Source organism: Ambystoma mexicanum, chromosome 3p (genome assembly GCF_040938575.1).
Source record: "Ambystoma mexicanum isolate Mex_15411 chromosome 3p, UKY_AmexF1_1, whole genome shotgun sequence".
Classification (NCBI taxonomy): Eukaryota; Metazoa; Chordata; class Amphibia; order Caudata; family Ambystomatidae; genus Ambystoma; species Ambystoma mexicanum.
The window spans coordinates 238,226,311-238,242,997 of record NC_090925.1 but is presented as its reverse complement, the minus strand read 5'-3'; positions in this window follow the sequence as shown (position 1 = coordinate 238,242,997).

Here is a 16,687-nt window from a genome sequence, read left to right as displayed (position 1 = left end):
TAACATACATATTTGCTGCATGCATAGATCCACTTCAGTGCAAACTGCCACCTTTCCACAGGTCTAATCACAGAAGCAATTTCAAGTTGACCCAGCATGCATGCCGGGTTCTATTTGGTGTGTCACATGTCTGCCTGATGTGTTTGGTGTCGGTGTGTGTGTGTGTTGTGTGCTTCTAACATGTGTAGTGACCTTTTTCCTCTCTATTTTTCAGGTGATGACGCAATGGAGCCGGAGGATGGTGTTGTCATGCCAATCACAGAGTTGTTATCACTACATCAACACAGCACAAGTGGGGGTTGTGGGGTGGTAGGCCACGAAACCCCCCAAGTGCTACAGTCCATCTTGTCTCTGGCTGCCTATGAGTCCAGCCCTGATGAACACTCTGACAACCATGTCGAGTTGGATGAGCATCAGGTCCATAGGGGTGAGTGATTCTGATGTGGACACTCCTCTGTCCGCGACACCTGCACTGAGGGGTCAGACAGTCTTGGAACCTCCACCGGTGGTGGATCGGGACGCAGGGTCACCCTCCACATCAGTCACTGATGTGCCTGGGACATCACGTCGATGGGGGCATGTAGTCGCGCAGCCGCAGGCGGTGCCAACACAACAAGGACACCCGGTCCTTGGATACCGCAGGGGTCAAGCCCAGCAACACGGTCGCCACGTGAAACCACTGTATACTGAGTGGGAGCAAGACATGACTGCCAATTCTGAACGCCATGGGGCAGCAATGGAGAACATCGCTGGGAGCATGTAGCGTGTTGCCCGATCCGTGCTCCCCCCCTGCTAGGCAGGTGCTTCTCCAGCAGCAGGCGGCACGGTCCATGGCCCGCTTGCTCAGGCTGGGCATGGCGGCCTCAGACAGGGCACGCCAGGCTGAAATGTCGTCTCTGCGTCAAGCAACTGCTGCTCACGCAGAGGCACACATGGAGGCCCTGAGGGAGGAGTATGCTTCCCTCAGATCCACTCTGGTTGTCCTTCTGATGTCCCAGAGGGAGCGGGCAGAGGAGAGGTTTGCACAGCTTGAGCGTAACATCTCGGCTGAGGTACATGCTTGCTGGGTGGTGCAGCGGTTGTCCAGCCAGGCCTTGCAGGAGAAACTACGTGTTACACGTGTTACCTTGCAAGAGGAAGCACGTGTATCGCAGGAGGTTCTGCATGCAGACCTACGTGTCATCGCCACACAGAACCAGGATCACCCATCCGGCAGACTTGCTGCCGACGAGAGGCAAGCTGCGGATAGACCTGGTCATGCTCCTGTGCCATGTCCTCCTTTCCAGGAAGAGTCAGACTCGGACGGCAATCTATCTCCCACATAGGTCGGGCTGTGCAGGCGTTGATCCCATGGAGTTTTTTTTTCTTCCTCAGCATCATCGCATGTGGGTGTTGAGCAGCACCCTGTACCTTCCCCCTCCTCGGTGCCTCCCCCCCAGGTCGTATGTGGCCATTTTTGATTTTTCTTTTAGTTTAGTTAGTTAAGTTTCTGTTTGAAGTTAGTTTAAATAGGTAATGTAGGTTTTTCATAGTTAGTGTAATTAGTTAATATAGTTTAAAATTGCTTGTCTATTGTGCTTTCATGTGACGGTGTGGTGCTTTGTGGCTTTTGAAGCATCCACTGTCTGTTCCAGCTGGGCCCTTCAAGCTTGTCTTGTGTATGTGTGTTGCTGCTTGGGGTCCTTGACTCACATATGCCACTCCTGCTTCCCTTATCCATGGGATCGCAAGGATTGTTTGGTGTAACAGCCTATTACACAAGGGCTTTGGACTGTCATAGATGTGGCATGTCTGCTGCTGTGGAACTTGTGTTGACACAGACCACCTTTGCCAGGAGACATGGGCCATTGGACATCTGGAATCTGGACACGTTTGGTGGTGCCGACATGCGCATGTGTGCGCAAGCAAAGGCACAAGGATTACGATCATATATCTGAAAACTGCTGACGTGTTTCAAGGGAATCCAGGCAAGGTGAGCAGCACAGGGGGGTCACAACACAGCAAACCTTCCATCAGGCCAGTTGCACATGCATGCTTAGTAGCAGCACTGACGGTGAGCTTGGACAAATATTGGTGTTGAAGAGCACAATACAGCTCAGATGTGTTAGTGGACTGATGGGTAGTTGATAGGGAAAGTTGTCTGGGGCACCTGCAGGGGCAGTGGCACATACCCTCCGGTCCACCATGGGCCATTGAGGCACTTGTATTAGCCATGTAGCATTCGGAGACATGGAAAGAAGCAGCTCACAGGGACAGACAGCAAGGGACAGACTCAGGTGCAGTGTATTTCATTTCCAAGTAGAATTAGAAACATGCACTGCCTACTTTATTTTGGTCATGGTGGTACACGACTTGTTCTGAAGTCATACCTTGCTATATGCGTCTGTCTGCTTACCCAGGGAACATTGCATGTTGTGTGAATCGTGACACATTGGTGCTACATTTGCCACGCACCCAGCAGCACCTGACTTACTGCATTGACTGTGTATGAACCATCACAGGGGTAATGTTACATATGGGTATGAAGCATCCACACAAGATTGTCTGTTTGTAGAGTAGTTTGTTACTTTGGGGCATATTTGATGATGTGTTTGTGTGTTTTGGGCATGCATAGATTATTAACTGTGGCTCTCTTTGCAGCATTGAGCTGCTCCTGTTACCGGACCTGAGAGTGCGCAGGCAGGAGGCCAGCACTCACCCCAGAGATAAGTTTCTCTTTGACTTCCATTTGAGTAATTTGCTGCTATGTATATGATGAACAAGTTTGGTCTAATTGTGTGTGTGTTAATGTGAGTACTACATTTTTGTGCATTCCCTTCTTTCCCGTGTCAATCCTACTCCCCTCTCCTGCCCCTCATTCCGGTTATCGAGTATGCCAATGCCTGTCCCGACTGCATATCCCTGACCCTCCTTCCCCACCAGGGTCTCAGAGGCATGTGTGAGTATGACCTTGCAGGCACCCAGACCACGGTGGGGGTGGTTGGTTCGTGCCACTCCTGCACCTGTACATGGGAGCTGTGACAGTACACATCCGTTTGTGGTGCATCATTCTATGTTATGTATCACACATGGTACACATCCTGTTGTGACATTGTTTTACTGTGCTACCTTGGTTGTTAAAATCATTGTGGTAGTACTTGGCCTTTGTGGCGTACTGATACTTCAAGTCATCTACTGGAGGCTGTTCTGGTTTGTTTTACTGCCTGCAGGCTATTTGCTTGGCTTCTGTAATGGCCTGCTTTGAGTTCTCTTGGATTTGGTGGTGCTTTTTCAAATCAAGGTGGACTCTGAGGGTGCTGGCAACCTTTTACACACAAGGTGGGAGATGGTGACAAAGGGGAAGGGTGATCCTGTGGCCAGGTGAAATTAAAGGATGAGGCTGAATAACCCAGGTGCAGTTGTTCAGTGAGTCGTGGTGATTTGTGAGGGGGGGGTGTTTTGTTGTTGATAGTTGCCTTGCCCTTTAGTGTGATGGGCACCCTGACATTGTAATTATGCTATCCTATGTACATGATGTATTTTGCTGATCAATGCCTGATCATGTGTTGTGTTTACCTTTCAGGTGTGAGGGGATAGTTGTGGTTTGACATGCTGGGGTATACACATGGTGAATGTTCACATGTGATGTGTAGAATACACTGATTTTCACTTGATTGCACATGCATATGTTGAGTGCATGTCCCTACTGACCCACACACTCGCACTATAATCCACTACATGTGCAACCACCCTTCCATGTCCACGTGTACACTCTGTTTGCCTTCTGGTGCCCACTGTGTCCTTGCAGCACATGTTCTATGACCAATTGTGGATCCTGCACATGCCTAATTTGCTTTTTGATGTAGGTTGTCACTTAGATGTGATGCTCAGGGTGTGCATCACACACAATGGCTGTTCACTGCGCTGTGCACTGAGCAGTGTGTTGCAGGAGGTGGACACGGCACACAGAAGCTGCAGTGTTGATTTTGCAATGCACATTGTGCATGTAGACAGGCATTCGTTGTTATGTTACAACTACAACTTTTGGAATGCATTTGGGTATGATTTATTTTGGGTTGGAGGTTGTTGGTCAGTCATTTCATCTGATTCCATGTCAGGTATCATTGTCTGATGCCAATTTACATTCTTCACATGGCAATGTGTGCTTTATTGGTACTGTGTTGGTGTATGGCTATTGCTTGCCATGTCATGTTGTGGTTTGGGAGGGTTTGAGTGACATACCAGTGATAGTCATGGCCTGTTTTGCAGGTCTGTGTGATTCACACCTTGCATGTGTGCCTTTTGGTCACACATGATTGCTTGTGTTTAGGTAGTTAGGTATGCACACAATGTGGCAATTCCATGGCAACAATCTCAGGGTGGTAAGGTTGTGACAGTTGACTGTCTCTTTGTCATCATCGATTGTCACCTGGTATGTGCCAGGCCTGTGTGCACTCCGCAGGGTTGGGAGATTAGGTGAAAAATGTGGCCACAAGCTGGGCCCGGGCTGCCTCGCCACATGCCCTATCCCCTCCCATGGGCAGCGCCTGTGCCTGTGGTTGGGGATGTGGGGGCACCACCATGTCCACCGGTACGCCCTGCCGTGTTGCAACATTGTGCAGGACACATGCTGCCACAATGATCCTGCACACTACTGGGGGTGCATAGAGTAGCTGCCTGCCAGAGTGGTCAAGGGAGCGTAAGCTTGACTTGAGCACTCCGAATGTGCGCTCCACTATGGCCCTGGTTGCATTATGGGCCGCGTTGTATCTTACCGGGGGTGGTGTGGTGGGGTTCCGATTGGCATCATCATGTGGTTGCTCAGAGGGTAGGCACTGTCCCCTGGAGAAGTGACAATGGTTGTGATTATTGGGGTTTGTGTATTTGTGTGTGTGTGTGTGTGACATGCATGCATGTGCACGGGCATTTGTACTCACCTAGGAGCCATGTGTCGCCATGCTGCCCAGCTTCCAGGGCCCTGGTACAGGGCGGTCCTTCTGTATATGAAACTGTCATGGTTGGAGCCAGGGTAGTTTGCATAGACAGAGGTGATGATTCCCTTTGCATCACATACCATCTGTACGTTGATGGAATGCCAGTGCTTGCGGTTTCAGTAGATGTGCTCAGTGGCCCTAGGCGGACGTAGGGCCACATGGGTGCAATCTATGGCACCGAGCACTTTGGGGAAGTGTGCCACCCTGTAAAAGTCCTGGACAACAGCCTGCCTTTCTGCGGGTGTTCTGGGCATGTATATGTGCCTGCGGACTGAGGGGCGCGCTGTCATGATTGCCAAGACCTGGAATAGGCAGCGTGACTGCGTGGCCTGTGAGACCCCCCCCACTATGGCAGTAGTCCGCTGAAAAGACCCAGTGGCCAAAAAATACAGGACATTGAGCACCTTCTCCAAGGGGCTCAATGCTTGGGAGCAGAGGATGGGGGATGTAAGGCCATCTTCCCACTCCCTGACCAGGTCTAGGATGATACGGGGTGGAAACCTATACCTGCCCTAGACCTGGTCGTCAGGCATCCCAAAAAGGCTTGTCCGTGGTGAAAAAATGCGTGCCCTGGCTATTCTCCTCCTCCTGCGGTGTCTCACGATCAGTGCTGCGACAAATATGGCATTCATCGTAGCTGTATATGTGTTTGTTGTTTGCACACACTTTTATACTGTGCGCGCGGACGCTTCCGCCTGCCTTCATGTGGCAGACCCGTTGATGCCTGTGCGCAAGTACTTTGCTGTGCGCGGTTTCCCGTATTCGAATCCATGAATACGGGTTGTTCGCGTGCATGTGGGCGTTCTGTGTAGTTCCCTGCAGTACTTCTCCAGTTACGCCTTCTTTTCCATGCTTTATTCACCATTCTGCGTGTTACATCCACTGTTCCGCCCACTTTTGTTGTGTGCGCCGCGCTATGTGTGCTTTTGCTGTGCACGTAGCACACGCCGTTTGATGACGTGTGTGCCCGCGTGCACCATGCACAGATTTGGCGCACATCCAGTGGGAAACAAGAGCAGTGCTTTGCTTTCTCACGCTTCCGCCACCTTGCGCCTGCTTGCGCTGGGATTTTCGGCGCACATTTGTTCCATGAATCGTCCCCTAAGTCTCGTTGTGGCTTATTGAAACATGGGTAGTGTCATACCATGTACGTCCAGTTTGTCTGTGGAGCAAATTTCAATTATTGGTTGCATTTCTTTTTTCAACATTGTTTAATTGAATTTGGAACAGCTTGCAAGAGTTGGCATTAAGGACATACAATTGACATTTGTGTGCACTAATTGTTCCATAACATCAGTAGCACAAGAGTTATCGCCATAAAGTGCATTGATGTGCCTGGTTTTTAATAGTGCTTGTGCTTCTTGAGATAGTACACCAACTCTAATACTTTTCAAAATGTTGGAGTATGTGAGGTCTGCAGATTGGCACATGTTTTCTGTTAATTCTCTGTATTGGAAATGTTGCCAAAGGTTGACATTTCCTATGCTGCAAAAAGTTTCATGGCAGAGTTTGTGTCCTAAGGTTTTAAAAATAGGTTCAACTCTCACTGGTGTCAATTGAAGAAGATCTCCGAAAACAATACTGTGTTTTTTTTTTCCTCCAAAGAGCTCTTCGTAGTTTGTTTTAAGTACTTCTTGCAATCTGAGGTGAATCAAAGCCAACATTAGGTTGAAGACCATGCTCATTTTATCTATTAGTAGAATTTTCATTTGTTTTATCACTCTGCGTAGTTCCATTGCAGCTTTTGTAGAAAGTTTGTAATAGTCTAATTTGTTTTGGTGTTATACTGGAAGGAGTAGTAATCTGTGTAAAGTGACACCGCCTATTTTGTAGGCAGCTAAACCTGTGGGGGCAGTTACAACAGCTGACAGTTTGTTGTTTGTTGAAGGAACTTGCTGATGATTTTGATTAAGGATGTTTTGCCTGAACCAGCTTCACCACTGACATATAGTAGTATAGGTTTGTAATTTTGGCAGGTACATTCTTTATTTTCATGTTGTACACCATGTGCAATTTCTTTTGTTACTTTTTCAAAAATGGTGTGCTTAAGTCTTCTGTATCTTCTTCATAGTGAAACAATGGGGCTCATTCCGAGTATGGCGGTAAGGGATAGCGGCCACCGGTAACGAGACCGGTGGCGGTGATCCCTTACCGCCATACTCCGAGTTCCCTTTGCGCCCTCGCCCTTAACGCCTGCTTTGAGCAGGTGTTAAAGTCGAGGGCGCAAAGGGGCCTCCAAGCCAATGACGGTGACCGTAATGAACGGTCACAGTTATTTGCATCTTCCCCATTCCCATTGAGCCCTATGGGGGCTCATTTGGGAATGGGGAAGAGCCTTGGTGAATGGGGAATTACCGCCCCGCCAACCTTGGAATGGGGCGGTAATTCCGCCATCCACCAAGGCGCTGCCGGTCCGGGTACGGCGTCAACCAAGGCGTTAATAGCGCCATTGGTTAGCGCCGTACTCGGAATGAGGCCCAATGTGTTTTGTACTTCTGTCATAGCTAATTCTTCCTCATTTGTGTTTTGTTTGCATTCTTCTTCATTAAAATATGTTTCTGTGGTCGTGGTGTGACTCCATTCACCTCCACAGATATTTAAGAAGTTATTTTTGTTGACATTCAGTTTTTTTTGTAGTTTGGTAATTAGTTTTTTTTAGTGGTTTCATCCTGTTTAAAAATAAAATAAATAACTTCCTTTTGAAAAGGATTGCACTGTCTAAGTCAGTTTCTAGGATTAATTTTCTATGGTAGGTTTTAAGAGTTGCGCATGATTTCTCTCCTGTTTTTATAAGATTCTGAAGGACTCTATGGTGGAACATTTTTTGCTAAAATACTTTTTTTGGTATGGTTACTTGCTAGTATATCAAGATTTATAGGAGCAGTTTTAGCAGTAGTGGTACTCAAATTCTTGTTAAGCATTTTTTGTTTCATTTTACATTTTGATAGAGGAGGCAAAGTTTCTGAACTAGAAGCTTGTTTTGTTTTGCTAAATGACTGTATTAGCTGTTTTGTTAGAATGTTTTGTATAAACTCTAGTAGAGATGGATGCTTATTTTGGACACTTTTATTTTCATTTGCTCTATTTCTGCATTGCTTTTTACGGACTTTCTTTTTGGTAGGCATTCTTTGGGGTCTGTTGAAAAAAAAGAAGGTATGGGTTGGGCTGTTTTGCCTTGTATGTGTGCTGTGTGGTTCAGAAATAGCTGTTTATTTTGGTGCGCTAATTACATGAATGAACCACACAGTGGGCCTCATTACGAGGTGGGCGATAAGGGATTACTGGCACTGGTAAGGACACTGGTGCTGGTAATCCCTTACCACCCTATTCCGGGGTTCCTTAGCGAGTCCTTTCCTCAACGCCTGGTTTTACCAGGCGTTATGGAAGGGACCCGTTAAGGGACTTCAGAGCTAATAACGGGCCCGCTAATAGCTCCATCCCCATTCCCATTGAGCCATATGGGGGCTCAAATGGGAATGGGGAATGGTTCCCGGAATGGGGACTTACCGGGTCCTTCAAGGTCGGAATGACCCAGAAAGTCCCTATTCCAGGAACACGGACCCGGAATGTGGTAAGGGGGTAGCCATGGCGCTAAAAGCTAAAAGCGCCATGGCTAACTCCTACCTCGTAATGAGGTCCAGTCTCTTTGAGGAACAGTAAGAATATTAAGTTAGTATTGTATTTGACGCTTTTTTTGTGGAATGAGCAGGTTTCTTTGGATTTGTTCTTTGTAGTTTGGATGCTGCTGATTTTCAGGAGGGTGGTCTTCACTGCAATTGTAAAAGAAAGAAGTTAGTAATTTTGTGTGTTTATAGCACTGATGTTAATGTAGACATTGATTTTTATGTTTTTGTGGTAGTATTCTTGTTTGATATCTGAATATAGTGTATGCATGTGTTTCATTTGACTATGTGCAGCATTTATATTTTATTTACAGTATGTTAGTTCAACATGATTTGCAAATGAGTAAAATTTTAAGTGCATGAAAGTCACTTGGTTTTTTAAATCTGTGTTGTATATAGCAGACATGTTTGGAAGTGATAGTTGATTATAGTAGATGGGAAACATTTCAATAAGGTCATTTTATAGGTAGACATGCCAACAATCGGGAGACCTATAGATGGAGATTTCAGCACAGCAATTGGGAACATTTATTTTTCTCATAGGATTGCATTGGGTTTAGCATTATTTTAGGCGAGAGACAGTAAAAAATTGTGCGATTTTTCAATGAAAAATCGGGAGTCTCCCACCGAAATCGGGAGGGTTGGCATGTATGTATAGGCTATGCAGGTTTAGTGGCATTACTCTGTTTATATGGAGTCATACGAGTTGTACATGCACTCTGAATAAAATATGCATACCTGTAGTTTGTAATCATGCATGTGGTTATGCATGGAGCTGTAAGTAGAAATCTTCGAGACTTGTACAGGAGTTTTTGTAGTAGGTGCTTTCCAATGATATGAGACTTGTACTCAGAGTGATCAACAGTACATTTGAAGTTCGGAACTCTGATGATGGAGTTAGATGTAGAGGTCTTGGATGTGATTGGTGGATGGTTGTGTGACTGCTTAGCTGTATCCAATGAGGGAATGGCACTGAGAGTCATGTGGAAAGGGTGGAAGGGCTGGCTAAGAGTTACGTGCCGCACGGACACCATTGCTGTCCATGGGTAGGGCGTGCCACATCCAGGGTTTTCAGCAAATCCAGTATGGAAAGGGAACTGTAGGAATCAGCCGATCAGATGTTGACGTTGTGGATTTGTGTAGCTAGAGAGTGTGTGTAGTGAAGATGGCAGAGGTGGAGAAAGTCAGGGTGATGGTGCTTGGACATATGTTTGTCCATGGTTTACAGCAGTATTCTCAATGCAGGCATGTGGCAAACAATTTTGATGTTAAAGGAGTGGAGGTGGTGTGGAGCGCTGTGCCTGATTGCAATGTAGAGGCAATTCTCCAAGTTTGTGAAGATATGCGTAGGATGAACAGTCCTCATCTGGTAATTTTGCACTATGGTGCTTTCCATTTGGGCTACGTGAGTGCCCCTACTTTTTTGGCAGATTTGGAACAGTTGGGTCAAGGAATAATGAACATCCTTCCAAATGCGAAAGTAATTTTTTCTGGATTACTACCTAGGGCAATATGGGACAATAGTTCTGTTTTTTGTCCTCAGCAAAACATTGCTAGGTGTGCAATCAATCGAGGCATGCATGCTTTCATGCTTAGAGCTGGTATGTTCGTCTGTAACAATGAGAATATTGATTTGAGTAATGCTGTTTATTTTGAAGAAGATGGTGTTTCTTTATCTTTTTTGGGAAATGCCATGCTGTTTTGGAATGTAAGGGTTGCTTTGGAGAAGGTTATGTGAAGATTTTAGTTGTAAAGTAAGAAGAAAAAAAAAAACAAAAAATACAAAATAACAGGTATCTGTGAGGCATCTGCAAAAATTTTTTTAAAAAAATGGCTCTTTTCATTGCCCACCTCAAAGGGGAAATGGGGCACACTATTTAAATGTACATTCACCACACTCAGATCTTCGATATGTTCGCAGACATGGCGGTAGTCTGCGGACAGCACATATTACATACAGAGATTCTGGAATGGAGAGGCATGCAAATGAGAATGAGCGGAGCTAGGGATTGGTCAGTAAAGTTTTGTGGGCGTTTTTTTGTAAGGAGAAATTTTGTGAGAACATATTTTTTCTGAGAGAAGAACAGATAGCTACGGCTGTGTGTTTTCGAAAAAAGATTATCTGGATTTTGGCAGACTCATGGATACATTAGTTGGAGGTGCATGCAGAACATTGTGGAGTAGCTGCAGATCTTGGATTCCCTCATGTGGAAGTGCACTGGCATGGAGTGCATGGAATGAAGTGGCTTGACTTGGTACCTCTCTGTGCTACTTTAGAGACAGAGCATCATCCAGGCATAATTATAATTCATTGTGGAAGGAACAGTTTAGGACATGTGTCTGGAAATTCTTTGTAATTTGCAATGAAAGTAGGACTTGGGAAGGTCATGGACATGTTTCCAAATTCCCAAGTCATTTTTTCTCCTTTTGCACAAAGACAAATGTGGCGGCGTTCTTCTTCATTTGGTCCACAAATGGATATAGCGAGGTGCAATGTCAATAAGGCTGTTTGTGCCTTTCTAAGAGATGTTCGCATGTCCTCTTTTCACAATGAAAATATTATGTTTCGTAGCACATACATTTTTCGCAGAGATGGAGTCCATCTTACATATGCTGGCAATCAGATTTTTCAGAGAAATGTACAAAATGCATTGTGACCTTTTTTGGACTAATAGTCATCTATTTTGTAGTAGATGTTGACGATTCCAAGTTTTTCAAACACACAAAAACACCACCAAAAGGCTCTTTTCAGAGCCACCACTTCCTCCCAGAGAAAAGTGCATTGGTTTTGGTAGGGCAGCACCCCAAAATTGTATCTGTCCTAGGAATGTCCGCGGACTTTCAAAAAATATGTGGGGCCCTGCACTGTTTATTTGACACTTCTATTTTTAACCTGTGAAAGGGGGCTCTGAAAAGAGCCTTTTTTTGGATTTGTGTTGTTTATCTTTGCTTTTTTACACACAACACACTAGGAGAGGAGGGGAAAGGAGGGTAATGAAGGGACACTAACCACAGTGATAAGAAAGGGCAGGTGGAGAGAGGAAGATGTAGGGTGGACCTTAGTTAGGTAGGCAACAGGTCTTCTGGTGGTCCGTGACTGTAGTCTCGAAAGCACTTCAAATACGCTCCCCCCTGAAGAGTACTGTGTTGCAGTACATACACAATATTGTGACCCTCGAAAGGTAAGGGTCAACAGTATCGCAAATGGCCTGTGAAGCAGCTGAAGGCATGTGCTCTCCGAGAGGAGTGTCTCTTGTGGTGAGAGGAGCGGAAAAGGAGGATGCTGTAGAGGAACTCAACCTACTACGTTCATCACAAGGTCCTCACTGTGGAACGAAGTTAGGTGTCGCTTCATGGATGTCGTACCAAAGCTGTACGAACCACGTCGCCAACAACTCAGCACCAATTTGCACTGGATACAGGTGACCTTGTTCGCACGTGCTTTTGGTACTTTACCATTTACAGTAAACAAGCGCCACACCCAAGACTCCCGGCGAGTGCTGGTAGTGGGGAGTTCCTCAAACTCATTCTCTTCATCCTCTTCATCCTCGTTCTCTACATCCTCACGTGTGTTTCCCTCTGTAGGCCCTTGGGGAGGTGGTGGTGGTGGAGGGTTTGGGGTGGTGCTGAGGCAGATGTAGCAACAGCAGCCATGGATGCCATTAGGGTTGATGAGATCATCTCAGCAACAGCAGCAAAGGCAGGAAAAGTCAATCTGTAATAGGCAGAAGTACAATGAAGATCAGCTCTGGGGTGTGGCCTTTTATAGGGGTGGAGTGATGCGCCTCGAGGCCATATCGAACACTCAAAAGCGTTCAAAAAGTTACAAAAAGTATGTGGAAAGTCAGGGCCATTGTTTGGGACATGTGAAATGGTGAATTTTTACTGTAAAATAATTTGGATTGTCTTTATAAGTTCTTTTAAAATGTTGGGGAACCAGACAGAGTCTGCTAATTAGGACACACGCTCAGTGTGGGTGCGGTCACATGATGACGTCAGGAACATGTCCACAAAGAGAACGCGTGTCCGCAGGACACTGTAGGGGAGGACTGGCCGCGAGGCCCTCCTCACCTGCAGCCTTCTCCCCAGGTGAGGACCATGACTCGGTGGCCGTCCCCTCATGCCACCCGGGCCCAGGTGGAGGAGGGGTCACCCGCCGACGACATTGCCCACACGTATCCGTTCCCTGCATATACCAAAATTCAGTTAGGCCTAGAAGCCATCTTGTTTAGCAAACATGGCGTGAGTTCAGCACACTGTAACGAGGCCCCCACCTTCGGAGGGCCTTTCATGCATCTCCGCCGCCGCAGTAGCCCTGGTAGATCCGCTGCGAGCGCGTTCCCATGAGAAAGTCGGGTATGAGCTAACCCGAGATGCTAACACTGTAACAGTTTATCGTTCACAATGTAATATTGCACCCCGCATGACCTGGTCCGCGAGGCCGGGGTGACGGGAAAAAAGCTGAAGCATCACTATCTGAAGAAAGTAGAAAATAATTCAAGTATTGGTATTAACGAACTACCTCTGTTTAAACAGATCCTGTAAACTGTGAATAAACCATAAAGATGTAACGTTACATGATACCACCCCAGGTCTGGACTAGTGCTGCTATAACCACAGAGAAAGATGTCGACCAAATGTATAGCCTTTATCTGTATAAGTGTTCTTACAATTTTATGTAGAAACCTGAACTCATATATGTTTTCTTAATCACCTAAAGCAGCGAGCATCAATTTCTGTAGGCCATAACCTAGAACTACCTCGTGTAACGTTTAATGTACATAAAATAATCACACCATGTAGTAAATATAATGTTAGGTAACGAAAAGGTACTCGGACCGACTGTATTAAAGAAATGTGTAACGAAATTGAAATATATATGTGTGTTTAAATAACATCAAAATAAGGCGGAACATTATAAAAGTTCTGCATTCAAAAGTTAGCAACGCACGAGGAAAAAACCTTTGTGAATATATGCAAGGCCATTCTCCCTCCCACCCTACCAAGCCTGCCAGATAAGGAAGCTAAGGCCTGTGCCGCGCTCCCTCACCTCCCCCAACCAAGCTGGAGCCGCTTCAGAGAGTCAGAGGCCCCGGTACCGCACCCAAGGCCACAGCCCGCCACCTGTGTTATTTACAGCACGGTAATAAACCCACGTTTGAATCCACTGATCTACCAGCACCCTCTCGTAAATTCCACAACCCCCCCCCCTAGACCACCCCAAGAATCATGACCCTGTGCAAAGACGACCCCCATCACTGGGACAAGACACAGAGACCCATTTATATAATAACTTCTAACGCGGCAGACAGACATGTATAATTCGGCTCAGGCCCCAGAGCCCAGCCCCTCGACCTAAAATACCGGTCAATAGGACACAGGTAAATCTCACCCCAACCGACAACCACCGGACCTCTCACGAGGTGCATTCCTCATGTGTTGCGTTTATTTTATAAGACAAACTGCTGAGCGATTTATTGATGAACTTAGATGTCGTTTCTTGAATAACTGCAGTGTGCATGGCCTAGGGCAAACGAGTCAGGAAAGGTATTCATCTTTGTCACAGGCTGCCCCAGCATACCAACACCGCTCGGATGACCTCAAGCTGGCCTGCCAGGCCCAACCCAACCCACGAGGCTGACCAGTGACGTCCTCACGCCAAGACCAACCACGCTGCAGCAACACCTATAGTTAGTCGACGCCACCCAATCCCAATTAACTTGTGCCCCCTATAGTGTGTAGGTTCTGATGACGTTTTTTGTATTAGAAATACGCCTGTCTTTGCTATTGTCAGACAGAGCGCTCTCGGAGGTTGCAGAGTTCTTTGCATGCCCTATTCTTTGGATAAACTCCCACTTACGCTCACCCGCACTCTGTCTTGGTCTTATTCCCACTACGGGAGAGTCCCTTATTGTCTCTCATTGCGGGGAGGATCGTGCTGAAATTGGGGGCGCTTCCTTTCAGTGGTGACCCCGACGTGATATCTCCAAATTATTTTTCCTAACTCCTTTTTAACGACCCCCTTGTGGCACGAGAATCTCCGGTCGAGAAGGGATACGCACGGTGAGCCGGCTCCGGGAGGCTGCCCGCCAACGGCGACCGGCACAATAAGAAGTGCGCACTCAATGAGAAAGGGTACGGGATCCCGATTGGAAAAAAATCCCCTTTGAGTGCCGCTCGCCGGAGCCAGGGGCTGACCGTTGAGTTACCGGTGACACTGCCTGGACGGACCCAGTTTCGGAGACTATCGGTTCAAGACGGGCACGTGAGTACTGAGTGCGAGCGATCGTAAAGGGGAAGGGAGGGGAAACTGTGAACAGAAGAACGGGGACAGGTAGAGGAGAAGAATAACGGGGGTCTACTAAAGACGGGTCTTGAAACTTTCTTTATCTTTTCTTTGCATATGGCCATTAGGAGTAAGAAATAAGTGAAGTGGTAGAAGTGACGGAAACCTAGCTCCGAAAGGGGGTGGAAGGCGGCGCCGCATAGTGCTATCTAAACTAGTACTGGGAATATATGAAGAAGTAAGAAATAAGTTATTGGTGTCTGGCAAAAGGAGACACCGGGAATATTTTTTAGTGATTGCTACTCTCTCTATTTCTTTTTTCCATTCCACGGGGCAGGGGGAGAAAGCGAAAAGGGTATAAGGTAAATATACTTGTAGAAGAACTATAAAATAGGGAGCACATTTGTAGGAGTGGGGATTAAGTAGTGGCACGTACAGACGTGAACATAGTAACCTTAGCAGAAAAACAGGGACAGCTGGCCAGGGAGGAAAGGGAGGAAAAAAGACGAGGTGTGAGTGGAAAAGCATTGTGAAGGGTGCGCGCACCGTGTGAGTGTTGGAGAGGATCGGTTGACCGCGAGGTGGCGCCAGAGAGTGTTGACCATAACTAGTACTTGATCAGTTGCAAGCGGAATCACATGAGAGTGTATGGGAATGGGAAGGAGATGAGCTATGGTGAGTGAGAAAGGATTTGCGCAGTGAATAAAATTGGGTGATAATCTTTGAGACGTCCGCTCTTGTCTGTGCCATAAAGGTATACATACACATATCTACACCTAACTAAAAGTAAAGAAGGTGGACACGGCTGTGTTAGTGATTTAGAGGATGGGGGCCGAAACTCCCTTGTCACATATTTGTAAGAGCTTACCGGGATACGCTGAACGAATAAATAAATATCACGATCAATGGGTAACAGAATTGAAAGGGGAGGGTCTGCCCCAGATTTGGCCCGAGGGAGGGTCTTTTGACAAAAGCGTTCTTGACATGGTACGAGCATGCATTAGCCTCAAGTATAAGGGGAAACAATGGCAAAATAGGAAGGAGATATTAGACCTCTGGAGATTGTTTGAGGAAGTACCCCCACCCAAAGCTCCGGCACCAAATATTGATCTACCTTCCACCACAGATAATCCACTGATGATTCCAAGAGAGGAAAAGGAACAGCTACGTACAGAACAACCTGCGGAGGTGATTAGTTTGTACCCGATATTACCTAAACCAGCCCCCGCAGCAGGATATAGCGATCCTACTTATGTGCCTCCCCCCACAACTGGTACACCACAAAGACCAACAGCCCCCCGCCATACGAAAGCACCAGAGAGCGCGCCCAGGCAAGCACACAGAGGGTGGATATAGAGAAGCTAACGAGTGACTTAGAGTCGAGGCTTACTGTGGCAAGAGATGAACTCTCAAGAATAAAAGACATATGTGAGCGCACGGCGTGCGCCCCTACACAATCAGGGCGCACGTCTAGAGCGTCGAGCGAAAGTAGACAAATTGAGGAAGGATGGAAAAAGGGGGAAATACTGTTCAGAATTGAAGAAGAGCCGACACGAATAATAGAGATAGGAGCAGTAGAAGGGAGCATTGGTGATGTATCACGAGAGAGAGGGATCAGAGAGGACTTGTTATGTGATGTCAGAGGAGGGTTGGATGAGAGTGATAGGTTGAGTATGGCAGTGGGAGGGGAAAGCGAGGAAGTGGACGGTGCATGTTCGCTAGGGACTATAGACGACGAATGGATGGGACGACTAAGAAATAGGGTGGGGAAGATGGCGTCATTGGAGTCAGCAGCGACTAAGGAA